Source organism: Anser brachyrhynchus (assembly GCF_964034855.1).
Source record: "Anser brachyrhynchus genome assembly, chromosome: Z".
In the NCBI taxonomy this organism is placed as follows: domain Eukaryota; kingdom Metazoa; phylum Chordata; class Aves; order Anseriformes; family Anatidae; genus Anser; species Anser brachyrhynchus.
Window position 1 is genome coordinate 25,218,708 of NC_137697.1, and position 19,803 is coordinate 25,238,510.

The 19,803-nt window shown below is 39.2% G+C and overlaps 1 protein-coding gene across 6 annotated transcripts in view; it reads left to right on the forward strand.

Moving 5' to 3' along the window:
- The window catches only part of JAK2 (Janus kinase 2), a 92,910-nt gene that overhangs the window by 18,390 nt on the left and 54,717 nt on the right, over positions 1-19,803 (forward strand). For 2 of the 6 annotated variants that reach the window (XM_080574394.1, XM_080574396.1), the window contains exon 1: positions 16,986-17,524. The exons of 2 other annotated variants lie outside the window; for them this stretch is intronic. The gene's annotated coding sequence lies outside the window, so the exon portion shown is untranslated. Of the gene's footprint in view, positions 1-2,339; positions 2,693-16,869; positions 16,932-16,985; positions 17,525-19,803 lie in introns of those variants that run through there. 2 more of the 6 variants (XM_080574397.1, XM_080574398.1) reach the window with 2 other exon arrangements.

Consider the following 19,803-nt stretch of genomic DNA (forward strand, 5'->3'; position numbering starts at 1 on the left):
TTGCTTACTTGGACTTTAGCAAAGTATTCAATACTGTTTTCCACAGCCACTTCTGGCTTAGAAACTGGCTGCTCGTGGCTTTGACAGATGTACTGTTTGCTGGGGAAAAAAAACAAACAACTGAGTGGATGGCTGGGCCCAAAGGACTGAATGGAGCTAAATCCTGTTGGTCACGTGGTATTTCCCAGGGCTCAGTTTTGGGGACAGTTTTGCTTAACATTTTCATTAATGATTTTGAGGGGATGGAGTGCACCCTCAGTAAGTTTACAGACAACACCAAGTTAGGTGTTACTGTTGATCTGCTTGAGGGTAGGAGGACTCTGCAGGGGGACCTGGATAGGCTGGAGTGATGAGCCACATCTGATTTTACGGCATGCAACATGTTGTGTGCTCCACGTGGGTCATAACAACCATGTGAGATGGGTACAGACTGGGGGAAGAGTGTCTGGAAGGTAGCCCAGTGGAAGAAGACCTGGGGGTGCTGGTCAACAGCCAGCTGAACAGCAGCAGTGTGCCCAGGTGGCCAAGAAGTCCAGTGGCATCCTGGCCTGCATCAGAAATAGTGTGGCCAGCAGGACGAGGGAGGTGATTGTCCCCTTGTATGGTCTTACCAGTGCTATGTTCCTCAAGTACTCTGTTTAGATTTGGGCCCCTTTCTACAGGAAGGTTATTGAGTTGCTTAAACATAAGCAGCAAAGAGCAAAAAATCTGGTGAAGCGACTAGAAAATAAGACTTACAAGGAGAGGCTGAGGGAACTGGGGTTGTTTAGTCTGGAGAAAAGGAGGCTGAGGGCAGACCTCATTGGTCTGTAAAGCTACCTGAAAGGAGATTGCAGTGAGAAGGATGTTAGCCTCTTTTCTCAGGTGATAAGTGATAGGACATGAGCCAATGGCCTCAAGTTGCACCAGCAGTAGTTTAGACTAGATATCAGGAAGAATTTCTTCACTGAAAGCCTGGTAAGGCGTTGGAACAGGCTGCCCAGGGAAGTAATGGAGTCCCCATCCCTGGAAGTATTTAAGATACGCATGGATGTGGAGCTTTGGACACAGTTTAGTGGTGGGCTTGGTAATGTTAGCTGGACTTAATGATCTCAAGGATCTTTTCCAACCTAGATGATTCTATGATTCAAGTATTCTTTTTTGATTCTAAGTGGACAGCAGAAACTGAAAATGTTGTAGGCCTTGCTTGTATTTGTTGGCAGACAAAATATGCAGAGAAAGACAAATATATTCTTGCCATTGTGAAGTGATGAAAGTCCTTTAATCCCCAAACACTTCACAATTAGGAACATCGCTTTCTCACTAAATAATTTCAGAGAAGAATCATTTTCATTTTATTGTCAGATGGAGCGTACTGGCTGTAACCATCCTAAGACCTATTCCAGGTATCAAAAATGCAGGAAGAGTGGTTTTGAATCCTTTTTATGTAAGAAACCTTATCTAGAATCCCAAAAGCTACCATGCATATTCAGGAATTAGTCTCTGTCTCTGCTTTAACTCCCCCCCCCCCCCCCCCCCCCCCCCAATTAACTTTGCTGGTCATTATGTTAGAGTGTGTAAAATAATAAGTTTCTCATGTAGTTTATCAAAGTGTATTGCAAAGTACTATGAAACTTCCTTCAAGTTTGAGGGGTGGGATAATCTCACTGTGAATTTTGGTCTGCACTGCATGAGAAAACATTATTCAATTGTGTTAGTCCAAAGAAAGTTTAAAACTGATCCAGCCACTTTGTGTCTGCTTTCCTTGCATAGCACCATTCCTACTTAAGAGTAGAATTTTGTGTTACTGTTCCTTTCTTGTGCAGGCCCTGTAATTGTTTCACAGAATTCTGCAAATCAGAAGCTGTTCTGGGAAGTTCAGTGGTTGTGTGAAATGCCTACAACCTCAGTGGTTCCAGAATTCCTATAAATGACTTTTTTTTTTCTTTTGAGTAGTCCTTGAATTTTTTGCAAATGTTAAGCATTTTAATAATTATGACTTATTGCCTACATAGCCTTCAAACTAGAATAATGTTAAATAAGTGTCACTCCTTGTGGGACTATAGAGCTGTAATCTAGTTTCTGATTTCAGCCACGTGGTGTGTAAAGATAAAATTATCTCGTCCCTTAATGCCTCTTTATGTCTATTTTGCTTTATATATATATATATATACACACACACGCACGTACACATTTTTATGCTTTCTGCTGAATTATACTGGAAATTTTTTATTTAATTCATTCTCACTATGTCTTTTCAGTTATCATAACTACTACTTTTCAGGACACCGGATTGTTTTTTATGTGTAGCCTGCATTATTCTTGCATATCTAACTTTGCATTTGTATCATTAAAATGTATTTCTTTTGAAATGAACTGTTTTTTATTTCATAGAATCATTAAGGTTGGATTTGAAATGAATTTTTCGTTTTTAATGTGAGAAAGACAGTCGTTTTGTCTGATTATGCTATTTCAGTTCAGACCTTCTTAGTACTAGGCAGACATTGACATGCTGGAATGAGTCCAGCAAAGGGCCACCAAAGATTTTCAGGGTGAAGCCCGTGAGGCCAAGAGAACTGTGTGTGTTCAGTTTGGAGAAGTCTGAGTAGACATCTGTTTGCTGTCTTCAGCTACCTAATGGGAGACTGTATAAAGAAGATACAACTGGAGTATATTTGGTGACTGGATGAGAGACACAAGATGCTTTTGTGAGGTATTATTATTTATTTTGTTTCAGCGTGAGGGTGGTCAAATGTTGAAACAATTTGTTCAGAGTGGTTGTGAAATATCCATCTTTGAAGATATTAAAAACTTCACTAGACAGGTTTTTGAGCCTGACACAGTTTTACCCTACTTTAAGCTGGGGTATTGGACCAAATGACCACCAGAGGTCGTTTTCAAACTCTGATTTCTTGTTATTAATTGACATGATATTGACCTTTGGCATCTTCATGCATAATAGTTGCAACTTTCGTTTTTGCTCCTATATGGAAACAATGTATTTTCTTACACAAAAGAAAATGTTTGAATAACCAGTTAATTACTTTGAGGCTCTAGTTAGAATGCATAGCAGTCTCTAAAACTTTTCTTGAAGTGGAATATAGTGGAAACTAAAGAAATCATTGCAAAAGCCTGCTGAACCCATATAGATAGATATGTGTTTAACTGAAGTGTTGCTATGTGTAGTTCTTTTATATCAGGAAAATGGATAAAAAAGTTGAATCTACTTTGCAGATTAGAAATATCCCAATAAGAATATGTTAGCTCTTATTTTTCCATGTCATCGTTTTTTGTGAGCAGAAAAACAGGTACATTTTTGAAACTGAGTAGTGCTTAAACTTGTATTATTGGCCTCAGAAAGGCCATCATCATCTGCCTTAGAAGTTAGAACTGAAACAAAGTTATAATTATATGAAACTAAATAAAATAAGAATAAGATTAGTAGAAAACTATAATACTGTTAAGGTCCTTAGTTTAAGAGTGGAAACAGAAGTTAGTTGAGATGCTGAAGTGAGGTGAGAGTGAGAGGGCTAATGTGGGAGGGTTGTGTGTAATGAAAAAGGGACAAGTAAAGGGGTAAGCAGAGAAAGAGAGTTGAAGGGACCCACAAGGATCATTGAGTCCAACTCCTGGCTCTGCACAGGACCAGCAAAAATCAGACCATGTGCCTGAGAGCATTGTCCAAACACTTCATGAACTCTGGCAGGCGCAGTGCTGTGCCCACTGCCCTGGGGAGCCTGTCCCAGTGCCCGACCCCCCTCTGGGTGCAGAACCTTTCCCTAACACCCAGCCTGACCCTCCCCTGTCCCAGCTCCATGCCGTGCCTCAGGTCCTGTCGCTGTCCCCAGAGAGCAGAGCTCAGCGCCTGCCCCTCCGCTCCCCTCGTGAGGGAGCTGCAGGGCGCCATGAGGCCTCCCCTCGGCCTGCTCTGCTCTGGGCTGAGCAAACCAAGGGGCCTCAGCCTCCCCACATACATCTTGCCCTCTAGACCCGTCACCATCTTTGTAGCCCTTGCTCTCCTTTGGACACACTAATAATGTCCTTTGGGTATAATATTTTTTATAATAGTTTTATGTCCGTCTTATATTAGGGACTGTTCCTATAATAGCAAGTGTTCAGTGTATGACTAGACTAACAACAGATCAGAAAGAAGATCAAATGAGAATTGGCAAGAGCTGATGGAGTGAAGTTCGGAATGTCTGATGGGTAGAACTGTCTGATTGTCTGATTGTAGAGGAGAGATGTGGTAAAAAAGCTGACTAAGGGTCAGAAGTGGAAAGTATATGGGCTGTGAAGAGAACTATAGAGAGCTGTTTGCTTATGGGCGCGGATATTACAATAAGGAATTGAAATGATTGGAAGCTGAGGATTGGAAAGATGTGATGAGTATTATAGATGCTAAGAGCAGGGCATAGAGCATTGTACAGCAGCATAAAAATCTCTTCTCCATACAGGTAACACAAACCAAATTCATAATCTGTTGGGCTTTTAAGTTGGAAACATTTTGTATTAATAATTTTGCATTAAAAAAATGCTTGGAATTGGGAACATTCTTTAATGTTCACTATAGTCACAGATTGATCAGACAGTTCAGGCTAATTTAATCCATCTGTGTAAAAATATATCTTATTTCACTTCAAAAGATTTTTTTTCAAAAAATAAAATGAATTTTTTCTTCTTTTAAAAAAATTGTATCGTATAACCAAAAATATATATAATAATAGCATAACAGTAGAAATTTTCATCAGGTCAGTCACTTTTCACTCAAAACTGACTAAAGAAAATGAAATGTGGGAATGTGGGCTTTTTTTTTTTTTTTTAGATTATCAGAACATTGCTATAGGCTTTTGGCAGTGACATAAGAATGATACTGATGATGTTAGCGTTCATGAAGACACATAATCCACAAAGTGATTATATGAAGGTGCTTTATTAGGCGCTGGAAGTTAGGGGCATGCCTGCCCAAATCTAACTTCATCTGATTTGTTCTCTTAGTTCTCTTTTATTTCCTAAGATATTACATATGCATTAGGTTTCACAACTCATCTATGCATATTCATTTCCTAACTCTGCCTAGCCTTGCTTCGTATGCTAATTATCTTATCAGTCCTTCTGCGCTTGCGTACTACTCTCTGGTGGTCGTCTGGGTGGTCGTCGGGATGAAGTAAGATGTCTTCATCAGAGTTGAACTTTTTAACCTTTCCTTCTCACGCATGCTCTCTGAGCCCTTGGTCTCAGTCCAAACCGCAAGGTTGGTTTGATCCAGTTCCCAGGGTCCAAGAAGCCCCAGTTATCTAGATGTCTTGCAAATTGAGCATTCTTTTAATCCTCCTTACTCCTCATCATGAATTGGTGCATTCTCATGTTACCCTTGCACATATATTTTGTATCTTCCAAGCGCAGCCTCGGAACAGTACATCGCAAATGTAACATATTAAACAATATTGTATTATTTCTTCTTCTATTACTAACAATGATACTGGTGGAAAATGTAATGTATAAGATCATGTAGATATGAAGTAAAATATAGGGGGAAAATAATGATCTTAATGCTCAAATAAAACACCTTTACTGTAGAAAATCTGACTCTTCTAAAGTCAGGAAAGAAAGAAATGAGTAGGATGTATGAAGGCAATTCCTGCAAATGATTAAATACCCTTCTGTCTTAATCACAGCTTAATCCTGAACCTACAGGAATGTGAGGAAGTCTTGAATGTGGTGTTAACAAGAACTTCAGTAGTTATAAAGAACCTGATAAACAATTGTTTGTTCTACCTCTTTTCCGGTGTTGTTTATAATGATCATAAAGATGATTTTGTATTCTTCTGGGCTTAAGAAGCTGGTGAATCTCAAATCCCTGTGCAAATATGTTGGTAAAGGATTGTTGCAGGCTTGTCCTGTTCACGTGCATGTTTGTGGGGATTTATTCTTGGCCACTGTTGGAAGAAGAGCTAGTTGTGCCTTTGGTCTGTTGCTAATTACCTTTCCTGAAACAAGTGGGCAAGTGAATGGCTTGGAAAAATTGTACTGAGAGAGAATTAACTCTGAAAATCATGTACTCCTATTGTTGTTTGGGTGCAGAACAAATACAAGTAACAGAATTGTTTGGTGATCAGTTGCAAAGCAAAACTAGTTTGAAATCACACAATGTGCAAAACATTGAGGCTGTGAGGAAAGACCTCTCTACTTTTGGTCGTACAGGTGATTCTGAAACACGCTGTCTTCATGTCTGCCAGTAAGCAAAAAGTGTGTTAAGACCAGAATGCTATGGAAAGCCAAAGATGACTCATTGCATTGAGTGTAAACAGGGGAAAGAGTCAAAACTGTTTCAAAAATGCTATAAATGTATTTTCATAAAGATGTAAAAGAGCTTCGATTGCTGTAGCTAAACTTTCTCAAGATATTTCAATACTGTAGTTAGTTTTCTAGATGGTCTAGAATGGTTGATATATAGCAGTCCACAAGGAAAACAAAGAATTAATGCTTTAAATAGCTAAAACTAATGGAAGTGATAGGCTAAAGAAGAACCGTTCCAGAAACAGTGAGCGTGAAGAACTGAGCATTTCTTTCATTGTTAGTTATTGTTATCATGGAGTGTAGGTTTTCTAGAAATATTTACTCATACTCCTTCGTTTTAGGATTAAAAGCAACACCTTGGACTGTAGAGATCAAGAGGTATTGAAGAGAGAAGGGCCTTACGTGGGAGGAAGCAAACATATAGGAGTTTAGCTTTTTAAACAAGGAATATGAATGTCCTGAGACCTCATTGGAAATGGATGAAAAGCAGGCTGTTAGGCAATAGCTGTAGTGCAGAATATGGGCAACAAAACAGCTTTTTATGTGTCTTTTCAAAAACTATGGCCCACATTTGTTATCTTTGTTGTAAGTTCACATATTTGAAAATGGCATGGCCACAAGCACTAGTTAATTTCTCTTGAGCTCTCTGTTCTAGTAGAGAATAGCTTCAGTCTCAACGAAGGAAATGCTTGCAATCACAGTATCAGTCTATTAGAGTTTTTTTTCAAAAGCTCGCTGTACTGGGTCTGACTGAGATGGAGTTAAGTTTTCCCACAGCAGCCCATTCAGTGCTGTTCTCTGCACCTGTAGCCAGAGCAGCCCTGATCTCACACCAATGTATTGGCTCTTGCCAAGCAGTGCTGGCACAGCACTGAGGCTGGCTTTCCAGCCCCATCAAAGGCCGCTATGCTGGGGCTGGGCAAGAGGGGGGGAGAGGACACAGCCAGGATAGCTGATCTCAACTGGCCAAAGGGGTATTGCATGCCATATGATGTCGTGCTCAGCAATGAAAGCTAGAGTGGAAAAAGGAAAAGGGGGGACTCATTATGAAAGTGTTTGTCTTCCCAAGCAACAGCTATCAGTATTGAGGCCCAGCCTTCCAGGAAGTGGCTGAACATTGCTTGCTGATGAAAGTAGAGAATATTTGTTTTCCTTTTGTTCCTGCATGACCTTGGCTTTTTTATTCTTCCTTTAATTAGCCCCAAATATGGAGCTTTGAGCAAGCTGGTCTAGTGGAAGGTGTCCCTGCCCATGCCAAGGAGGTTGGAATTAGATGATCTTTAAGGTCCCTTCCAACCCAAACCATTCTGTGATTCTGTAATTCTAATTAAACTGCCCTTTATCTCAACCCACAAGTTTTTTTCTCATCATGTTTTCTCACCATGTCCTTCTGAGGAGGGGAAGTGAGAGAGCAGCGTGATGGAGCTTAGCTGCCCATCAGTTCTTAAACCATAACAGCTTTTTTTTTTGTTTGTTTGGTATGATTACAGTGGTCACTGGGCTTCTACCAGCTGCTGTGAGCAACATCCAGAGAAGTCTTAATTAGGAATTTACCAGGCATCACTGTGCCAATTCCTGTTCCTGTGCACTAGGTAGCTGAATCTAGGCAGTAAGAAATTCACATCGTGTACTGTTGACTGAAAGAAAATTAAAGAGAATTTTAGGTTCATCACATTGGTAGTCTGGGAAAATGGTTAATAATCACAAAATAATTTGTAATGAACTGTCTCCTGCTGTGATACCTACTGTTTGTAAAAACTATTTACTGTTACTAAAACCAAAAAATCACTAGTGTTACAATGTACTCAAGTGCTTGAGGTAAAATGCAGGTCTCAGATTTTTTTCCAAAGGCTCAAAAAAAGAACTACTTAAACAGCAGGTACCTATCTCTAGTTTCTCATAAATCTGCCGTATACATTATGATAATGATAGGTAAAGCAGCCCAGGGAAGGAGAGGTACCACAAGTGTATTTAATTAACTCTGTCAGCCACTTCAGTGAATAGGTGAAACATACACCACTGAGTGTGGGAGGGTTTGCTGTGTTGGATACCATGCAACCTCTCTCAAACCTAAATGAAGCACATGGCTGAGGAATCAGGCTGTAGAAAGACCAGTATTAATTTAGCATCAGCAGGTGGGGATCAGCTAATTGTGTTGCCCATGCCTGCAGTGCTTCTCAACATCCAGGTGTCTTCAGCCTGTGCTTCCTTCGACCTCTCAGCCTTCCCTGTGGTACCAAATCCTCCAGACTCATGTTACAAAAACAAGGGCGGGGTGGGAGTGGAAGCCCAGGGGCAAGAAAGGAGGAAGTGAGGAGCTGCTCTGAAAGCTGGCTGGGTGTGAAGAACACCACCAGTGAGTACCCCATTGGAACTCTTAGTGCTGGCTGTATGTCTGCTTGGCTGGAGAATAAACCAGCTAGCAAACACTGGTGTATTTTACACCCCTTTTCAAAGATTTATGTGAATAGTTGGCACACCTTGTTGAAACTCATTTGTGTCAGGCTGCACATTGTAAAAGTTCTGGGGAAAGCCAGGTAATTCCTTGTCCAAGAAGATGCAAAACTGTTCCTTCTGAGCAGATGTTTGTGTAGGCTGTCAAGGAAAAATTTGAACAGTTCGCTGTCCACCTCTGAAATTCCCACATGAGAGCTGGTGGTCTCTGCAGCACCATTTCTTCAGTTCTCTTCTGCTCTGTATGTGTTTGAGGGACAGGCAGATGCATAGTAACGTTTCAAGTTTGGCTCATTGTGCATCCCAGGTGGAATGAAAAAAATACTCCTGCTTCCCAATCAGTTCATTCTGCTTGAGAGCGGCAGATCATGATGTTGCTGGAACCACAGAGTTTAGATTTGCTCTTCTGGAGGAGCGTGTTGCTACAAGTATTACTTGCTGTGATTTCTTTCCATAAGACCAGTTGGCTCTGTGACAGATATACATTTGTCAACAGCTGATATTCTAAACATTCTTTGTTCTCTCATTGGGAATACACATCCATGTGCCACTCTATCTCAAGTTTGTTGAGGAACAGTCAACTTCACTGTTATTTTTTAGACACAGCACAAAACAGTGAGAAGGTTCAGAAGTTATGAGTAAATTTTTCACTCAGAGGGTGGTGAGGCACTGGAGCAGGCTGCCCAGAGAGGCTGTGGATGCCCCATCCCTGGAGGTGTTCAGGACCAGGTTAGATGAGGCCCTGAGCAACCTGATCTAGTGGGTGGTGTCCCTGCCCATGGCAGGGCAGTTGGAACTAGATGATCTTTGAGGTCCCTTCCGACCCAAGCCGTTCTGTGATCCCATGATAAGTTAATTTGGAGATCTGTATTAGCTTAGTCTTGCTCAAGTGTTCTACTGAAAGATTCCTTTAAGCCTTCTCCTGTGAACCACCCCTGATGGTCTGATTTTCTCAAAAATACCTTTTCTCCTACTGCTTCTCATTTTCTGTCAGTTTAAAATATGATTTCATAGGTTTCATTTGTTCTGCCATCAGAAGAAAAAGGGCTGCAAATGTCAGCTACAGGAGAGGGATGTGCAGTTTTATACTTGGCATTAGTGGCTATGGAGATGTCTCACAACTATTACCCATGTTTAGAGAGGAAGAAATTATTGAAATCCATCCTTGGCTTAAAGATTCTTATCACCATAAAGATCCTTACCACCATCCACCGAGGCTCTGCAATGTGATCAAATCCTTCTCTGCTGGAGAAGGGAGGGGAAGGAAAAAGCTTTCTTGTAAGGCAGGAATGTAGAGGTGCTGGAGATAAAGTGGGACAGACAACCACCTTTTGCAAGGTTTCTTGATTTCTGTACCACCAATTCAGTGTGCTGTCTCTATCTTCCACTTGAACTGAGGCTCTTGCCTTTACTTCCTTTCCCATCATGGAATATCTCAGCCATCTGGCGTCTGTCACTGCAAGTAATCACTGTGAGAAATTATCTTCTTCTCAGTAGTAGTTTAAACTTCTTCCCAAGTTTTCATTAACAAAACAAATGCTTTCGCAGTCGCTGATTGTGGCAGGATGCCTTCATTTCCTTCCTCTTTTCTGAAATTTTCCAGGAATCGAATTGAGTCTAGACTTCTGGTCATGCTAAGTAGTTAGTGTATTTTCTTGTGCTTTCTGGGGTCAAGCAGGCTCTAACCTGCTACATTTTGCATCTGCGTATGCACAATCATATGTTTCATTTTGCGTGTATTGAGATTATGCCTGTCACTTAATTAGTAATACACTGTCACTTAATTAATTTTAAATAAGGCGTAGTAAATACTAAGTGACAGAGTTGATTTCCGTTAGAAGTATGAACCTGGTTTTATGCAGTTGTAGATAGGAAGGTAAGAGAGCAAAGGAGAATGTCTTCCCTGCTGGGAAAGCTTAGCGAGAGGAGGAAGGATGGGGGGAGCAGAAAAGCCGCTGTCTTCTGAGACCTCTGGGCTCAGACTCGGCATACTGATCTATGCTTAGAGCTAGGCATTCTCTGTCTTTATCTGGGGAAGATTTTGCATTTTGCTGTAGTTGCCGGTTTCTGTTACATTTCATACCATCCTCTTTGCTCTCATCTCTCTTTTTTGCCCAGGGATTTGCTTGTTTTTCTTGTTGCTCATTCTTTTTCTTCTTTCTGGCAGAGAGCAGACACAGTGCCTGCTGAAGTCTTTGTGTGTGACTCAGCTGCTGTGCATGCATAGCTTAACAGAAGATAGTCTGAGAGATGGATAATTTGGCTTTAGAAAGATTCTGCATCAGGTGAGATGGAATCATTCGCCAGAGGATGAGTCCTTACGTTACAGTGTCTTGCTGTCAACAAAAGCATGTGGCTGATAAAGTGCGAAAAGACTATTGTGCCCTGACACTTCTTTTGTTACTTTGCTTCTAGAGTGGTCACTAGCAAACCTTATGGTGTATGAGAGTCTTCAAACTACCTTAACTCCTTTTCTCAAAAAGAAACTGATATACCGCTGTATGGAGTTCTGACTGTCTGTCTGAAGTGACTGTCATGATCTGTCCCACTGTGTACTACCCTTACATGTGGTCATGGTGACGTATGCTGCTTATGCCAGTAGGGTGATGAGGTCAAGTGTTAAATGGTGATACTGTCTATGAACAGTTTGAGGGGAGCAGATACAGCATCTGGTAAAGGAGATAAACTTTCACTTCATTTAGTACCCATCAGTCCTTAATGGGAATGGAAAAATAACAAGAGCCCATTTCTGTGACCTTGTTTAATTTAATGATACTTAATGCAGAGTTAGGCCTACATAGTAAGGGCGTTTAGGCTGAATCAGTACCACAGAAGCACTAAGAATCCTGTTCCTGCTGAAGGCATGAGGAATGTTTTGGTCATCTGTTAGGTACTGAACAATACACCCACAGCCCTTGATAGAGATATTCACAGTAGTGTCGCTTTTGTTATATAATTCTCTTTTTACTGAACTCTAAAGAGTAATAGAGAACAGAAATCTTGGAAACAGTTTGCAGAATCATCTTATTATATTCCTTGCTTTGAGATACTAAATGTCTCTCATCTATGTCTTTCCCTCTTAATGCTTTTTCTTTGGTACAGGTTAGCTCATTTTTTTCTTACACATGCCCTTTATATTGAACTTTGTGCATTCAGGAAAGATTATTTTTCTTTCCCCTGCTTGAGGTTTCTTCTATATACTAAAACTGAAAAATGAAACTGAGACCTTGTGTATGGAGAGACTTATGGTAAGAGCTGAATTTTAAAATGGATTTTCTTTTGCAATGTTTAATCAGTTTGGAGATTTCAACAGCACTTCCTTTGTGGTGTTACTTAATTTTTCAACTATTCATCTTCCTTGAAAGGAATTATGAGGTAGTTCTTTCTTTACAATAGAAATTCATTTTATTATCTATATTGTAAGACAAAGAGTTGTCTTTATATCTGATTTGCTACCAGTGTATCACAGTGTGAAATTAGGTAAATAATTCATACTCCTTATATTTCTGCTTTCAGTACACTGGTACTGAAGTGCAATGCAGACTAGAAATATGAAAATAACTATACATCATCACACACTTGTGCAAATTGGAGGTAATCTTTAACAGTATTCTAGGCAATCTGATGGAGCTGAGGCTGTTAGTGACAGAATCGTGTTCTGTCATCACAATAGTGCTGCATTGTGGTGTTTTGTTTTTAGATTTGATACCAAATAAATGCTATCACTGATCTTAAAAAATAAGACATAGTCTGGCTTCTCCTGATTTTTGTACATTTTTCATTTCTCTGTGTACCAGGCAGAAGGACGTAATTCCACTATGACCTTCTTACTTGCTTTAACAAAATGAAACTCAATTCAGTTATTATTTGATGAATTGGCAGATGGATATCTTGATGTTTGGTTTGGAACTAGGTGTGGGTGGACTGTTTCTTGCATGTACTGGCAGTCAAAGTCCTTACTATGTGCCAATTAAGAAATGAAAAAATCTATTTAAAAAGTCATTTACTGGTAGGTGACCAGATGCGGCAAACACTTAGGGTGGGAAGGGGTAGCAGGATGTCCATTTATAGCAACTGAAATGCCTTGTCAGAAGTGGTCCATTCAGACAATTTTAATTCTTGCTTAGGATGTCAGATGGACTGAGCTTGCTGACAAAATCTAATTACTATTAGTATTTATACTGATGTAAATATATATAAATATACGTATTCTAACAGTATTTATAGCAATTTTTGCTTTGTTGCATATGTAGGGTAGATATTCAGGAGCCCAAAATATGCATAAAGATTAGATACCGTGGTCATTTGTAAAACTCCCAGTTGACTTCAGGAGGTCTCAGCAATTTGCCTTATATCTGCAAACATATACACAAAAATGTCTTAGTGACTAGCTCATCTGGAGACGTGTCTTATTCTGTTCAGTTTCCAAGTTCAAAAAAAAAAAACCCAAACCTTGGGTGTAATGTATTGTCTTGTTTTTTAGATCTAGAATCCAGTTTCTAATTAAATCTAACTAAAAGTAAGTGTACTCAATGAAATAAATCAAAAAGGCTTCTGTGCCTCTGACAGGCATTTTCGGGAGGGCTAGCTGAATTTATCATTGCATCACAGTCATAGCTTGCTGTAATCTCTTCATTAGCTATGTATTAATACTTAGTCTTCTGTTTTGCCTTGGGATGTGGTTCTTGAAGTCCATGAAGGTCTACTCCTTTGTAGCAGCTCCTTCCTAACCCTTGCAGCAAAATCTGAAATTGTAGCTTGTCAGAACCGAGTTAACTGAGTGTATAATACTTATACAAATAAGTATTGTATATTATGCTGAAAAGTTCTATAGAAAACTGAAGTGGTTCATGATTTTGAGACTGATCTAGGAAAAAGTCCTTCTCATTCTGTTATCTAGAGAGTATAATACCCTAAAATTTGAGCAGATCACATTAGGTAGATCTGGATATTCTTCTGTCCACTGTAGAGTGGCAGTTGGTGGGAAAATAACACCTTCAGGCAAGGATAAAACAACATGGTTTCTGATTGGGAGTGGAGTTTATCAGGAAGAACTGATGTGTCTTGGAAGGCATTGCAGAGTGGTTACATCCACAGAATTTTCATTAGAGTAGTGGGAACTCGTCTGAAATTGAAACGTAGGTGGAAGCTGCAAAGTTAATGGCTCAGAGGCAAAGCCTTTGCTGGAATTTATATAATGAGAGACTTGATTATTTTTTTCAGATTTTGTGTCATCAGAGTGACTTTTAAGAATAGCTGAATTCTTAAAAGTTCAGTGGGAATTTTAAAATGTTACTTGGTATGAACAATTAAACAATTTATCGGTTTAAAAATACAGTCATGCTATAAATATTTCATCTTTATTTTATGATGCCTTCTTGCAAAGGAACTGATAATACCACAATCTCTAGCGACACATTTTGAAATCCAGAAAAGAGCACCCTATCTTCTTATCTGATCTTCTGTATATCATAGAGCAGTTACATTTTGGATTTCCTTCTGAGTGCAGCCCAGTAATTTGGGTTTATCTGAAGTCTATTTTGTAACAGTGTATCTACTTGTGATATTTTAAAATCAAGAACTACAGAATCTACTGGTTTCTTGACTGTTTGTTCCAGTAGTTTGATATTCTTATTTCTGAGAGAACGAAAAATTGTATTTCAGATAGGCATTCATATGGCTTTAATCTTCAGCCACTGTATTCTCTATTTGAATCATTACTTGCTTTTCCATTATGTTTTTTCCTTGAATTCATTTCAGGTAGCCTGCTGGAGCTTTTTGAATTATTGGGGCACAGTTCTCATGCTCATGCTTTCTGCAATTTCCTTAATGTTTCTTAATGTTTTTATCAGAATTTAACATCAAGAATCATGAAAAAAGTGTCAATCACCTTAGAACTTGGGAAAATATGCAAGGTGGATATAGGGAGCTCTTTATAAATATATCTTATTTCCAAACATTTTCTTTTTACTTAAAGGTAAAGCAAACAAATTGGAATAATCTTATTCAAAACAGTTCTGTAAATACTAGATGCATATGATGAGCATTTGTTTCTTCTCCAGTGCAAAAGGAAAAGTCAGATGTTTTTTTAATTTACAAGAGAACACAGGGTATTTGAAATGTTGCATTGGGAAAATATGGTTGTCTTAATTAGACTTCTATTTTTGCCCTTCATTTTAAACAAGTTGATCATTTTCATCAGAATTTTGCAGTCTCCACTAATGGTATATTTTATGACAAACCTTTATTTACTTTCAGAGTCCTTTTTTTTTTTTTTTGCTTCAATTTTTTTCTGACAATCTGTGTTTGTAGAGATAACGTGATCTTGGCAAAGCATATAGTGCTGTATCTTTGCAGAAGCTGGCTGGTATTTCAGATAAGGAACAAGTGGAGAGGTCTCAGACCATTGGTGATTAAAGAAGCATTAAGTAAACTATCATGCAAGTACATTTTCCTGAATTATAAAGATAAAATGTCAACATTGCTATCACAAACTATTCAACAACGTAAACCATTAAAGTATGGTTTAAAAAAAGAACTTATTCCTTTTTTAACATATTTCAATGCTTATATATAGCATTTTCTGTTATTCTCTTATAGGTGTGGTAATTGAACTCTAAATCACTATTTGTTAGGCTTTTGAATGCATTTATATGGGTTTGGGTTTTGGAGTATTAGTATTAAACTTCCATTTACAAAGATCACTTTTTTTTCCAGCTATTCCTATGTCATTGTCTCACAAGATTGCAGCCTGGATGTCTTAGAGGGTCTTTGTCTTTAGTTGTGTCTCCTTAGGTAGCCAGGCCCTGGTTCCATAAGGACTTGAATACGTGATCTGCTTTGTGCACAATGCACATTTTTAGCCATATTGCATCTGTTGAGGATCTAAGTTGGGGAACGAGGAGGGAAGTGTTCTGTGTTTTTTGTTTGTTTGTTTTTATGGGCGGGTTTCTGATTAGGTGCTAATTGGTCTAGTCTTCACTAGGTTTTTACTTGCCATTGCAATACCAAAGAAGACTTAAATACGAACATACAGCATCTTATCTAGATTGAATTTACTTTGTAGAAATTTAATTTCATACAATGCAAAGTTAAACACTTGTAAATAAAAATAGTGTTTCTAGTTAGTTTAGCTGGTATGTCATTGTAAATACTTTTATTTTGTCTAAAAACTGTAAGAACTTTTTAAAAGTCCTTAAAAAAACACTTAGGAGGGAATTCATGCATGAAATTTGCAACAGGTCTGATCTATTCATGTATGATTTCTAAACTGAGGCAATTAAGGGAAGCTGAAAAAGCAGGGAAGGCTGAGGATGAAGGTGCGAATCTATTCCTCTTGGCTGTTCTGTGGAGATTGCTGATTCACTCTGACTTAAATGTTATCCTGTTTACATTCTGACAGTTATTTCTGCAAAGGGCTAATTTGGTAAAACACATGTTTTCAGGTTCTCTTCAGCTGTTGTAAAAGTAAGGGGGTAACTTCATTCACCCAGATGTTTTCATGTTTTTGATGATGCCGTCTCAGATTTACTAGTTTTTCCCTCCCCCCATTTTTCACTGAAAAAATATTAGAGAAGACAAGGTCAGGCGTGTTTATCAGGCAGCAGCATATTATGCAGTGTTCTTGTCCAAGACCACTTTTCCCTCTGCTTTTGTCCAGTTACGAAAATGGGAAGAAGAAAGAAACCAAAGAACACACAGACATGGGAGCAGCAGGAGGGAATGTTTTGTAAATATAATTTTGTGAAGAATGTGTTTGATCTTGTTTCTCTTTTTGTATGCAGAAAAGGTGGTTGGGGGTGTGTTGATATTCTCCAAGATACTTTACCCCATATGGTAAAGTGTGAAAGTATACTTTTAGCCTCTAGAGGTAGAGGTTCAGAAGTGCAACAGGGGAGTAGTCTCAGTTATGATACCCTGGTTGTTGAACCTGGAGTCAGCAATTCGTCTTGGACAGTATAGCAGAGGCATAGCGGTACAGTTCTGTGATATGACTTCTCACTACACTTAAGGAGACTGCAAACCTGTGTAATCCATCTTTGAGGTCTGATTAACACTTTTTCTTAGACTATTCTGATGTTTGGCCAATAATCAAGATCTTTCTATACTTGATTCATTTTTTCCCATTTTTTTTAACAGTACTAGATTTGTTGGAAGAGAATAAACAGCTAAAGAAAAGTGGCTTAACTCATGGGAGAGAAGTAAGGTCTTTAAGCTTTGTTTTGACACTTTACGTCTGTACTTTTTTGTTCATCCTTTTTCTGCATGCTTCCTACTTGCCCACAAGAGTCTGGCAGTACTTCTGCACCCCACCCCATGTAGTCTTCTGCTCCTCCTTCACAGGAAGAAATTCTAGCTCCTCGACCCTTGTGAATTTCTGCACACCATGTAAATGCATATGACAGTTACTTCAGAAGCAGTAGTTTTACTAACCTCTGGGGAGGGAAGTTGCCAAACTGGGGAAGTGAGATAAGAGGACAAGAAAAGGAGATGTCAGAATTCAGAAGGAAAGCCCCAAAGACTTTAACTTTTTAAAATCCAGGTCTTGGGAAAAGCTTTCTGAACCACAGGCTGGGCAATTTATCCTGATCATCAATGGTAGCTGGAGAGAGTTATGACTAGTTTTCCTCACAGAATTGTCATGAGAAACACTTTATCTTCGGTGAAGGAAGAGAACGTTGTGCTTTCTGCCAGGATATAACTCTGCTTGATGAAGCTGTTGTGTTGTACTATGCCTAGAAGATACCTTTTTTTGTAGACCTGGAGCTCCAGAGCACTCCCATAGCTGGAGGAGGTAAAGAACATTCTTGAGTTTGTTGCCCTTTGGAAATACCAAACTACAGCAAGTGGTGGGTCTCGGCTGTTCTGTTTCTTCCACAGTTAAGCTGTTGAGAGCAGACATTTCCTTACCTGAGAAATCCCTGCCTGCCACAGGAGAGGGGCAGGTGTTTGGAGGCTGGGAGAAGAGTGACAGTTTTGAGACCTTTTCCTTCGTGATATGGCCAGTGTTGTCCGACTGCAGCGTGCAATGTGCATGGCTTCTGATAGCGTAGTGCTGCTTGCTTGGTTCTCGACAGCATCTGCTGAACAGGCATCTGTTTTGTAACTGTTGATGCTATTCTTTGGCAGCACAGTGCTGTAGCAACTGTTAGTTCGTGTTTTGACAAATCCTTCTTCAGTTGTGACGCTGGCAGTTGCATTTTGGAAAAGGTTAACTTGCCTTCTTCAAAAGTGTCTTCCAGCATCGCTTCCCCCCTACCTGGTGTGGCCATACCAGGAACCTCGCAGTGTTTGAGATCCACGCAGTTTGACAGATGACTTTGCTGCTGCTGCTGTTGTACTTTTTGCTTTTGTTTGCACTTTCAATGTTTATTTTAACCTGTGAATGTAGCTATAACCGTCATCTGTATGCTCCAGAGCTGGTTGACGGGTTTTTCCCCTAAACAGTGTTTTTGACAAAAATGCCTTTTAATAGAAAAATACTTCTTTCTGTTTCAGTGGTGAGTCAGAGTATTTTTTTTTCCACTTTGAAATGTGTTTTTGTTTTGTTTTTGTTTTTTTACCTTTATTACTTCCTAACTTCTTGGTAATTTATTAGTACGTGTTTTTATGCAGAAGCTGGTACTTTGACTGTTTGATGTAGGAAAGTGGTTCAGCACTTTGTAACCAAAAGCCATCAGGCAGAATGAGACTACCAAATAGCAACCTTCAAAAATACTTTCTACCTTGAATTAAGTTGTTCCAGGCACACAGGAACATTGGCAATTCCTTTTTTTTATATATATATATTTATGTTTTGGAAAGAAATTGAAGAATCTATTAAGAAAGTTCTATACTCTCCTAATTAACCCTTATATTTCATGGTCTGGTCTATTAAATAGAGTTCAGTTTTCAGTATAGCTCATGGAACATAAAGTCTTGCACAATGTGGCATAGTTGGGGAAATACCACTTCAGTCTCCAGGTCTGGTAGGCTATATTTGCAAGAAAAATACCCATCACACAATGAGGATGTTCTGGAGATCCTATTTTCCTCCACTTCAGTTGCAAGCACATACGTACAGACTGACCTGCTCTATTCTGTCCTAGTTCATGCTGTTGTCATCTCTTATTGCATCACTTTGTAAGAATTTGAGAGAAATGTGTAAGGGAATCATGTGAAATTGATGACATTTTTCACATGCCTCATGCGAAAGGTCTGTTTGACCTATTGTGGTTACTGCTCCCACGTCTGCCTTGCATGTAAAGCTGTGCAGATAATGGTGGCTCTGAACGTACTAAAGATCCTCAGATGCCACTGTCTCAGGAGACGATCTTTGCCAAAACAATTAGGCAACCATTTGAATTGCTTGGAAATTTTCTGATGAAATAGTCTTTTGCTGAAATTTATCAGCATGGTGAAATTGAAATGTTTTGCAGATACAGACCAACTTTTGCCAGGGATCAGATGGAACCTAAGCAGAGCTGTTGCCTTTGATTTGATTACTTTTCTGGCAACGCACCTACTTGGAAGGTTACTGTGACGCCCAGGCTTCTAGGATGTGTTTTTCATTCCGCTTTTCATACAGCACCTCTAGGTAGCTTTATTTATACGAAAACATAAAGCAGGGGCTTCATTATGTTGTGAAGAACTTAAAAATCCCAGGTTTTATTTCTAATCAGAAGAAAAAGATTAAAATTATCATGCCAGCAGCTTCTGTCTGGCTAGTCCCTGTGTCGTACAGGCAGATCAGGCCAGGATCATTATTGTTTCCTTGTGCAAAAGTTCATGGACTCTTGCTGAATTGCTGATACAGGCAGTGGTTTGCCAAGTGAAAACTGTAAGCAAATGTTATCTTTGCTTCTCTGGGTTTTATAGCATATGTTTTGTTATTGGTATGTTAGAGATGTTTCTTCGTCCTGTATCTGCTTGTTACCAAGTGCATTCAGATTCTGATATATCAAAAATCCTTGTGTGATATTAACGTACAGCTGATGAAACAGGAAAAATTCCTTTGGAATTGCTTAACTTTTTGCAGTTATTTCTTCTATGAGCAGTTGTTTACCTTGTGTTAGTAGCTTAACCTTGCGGCGA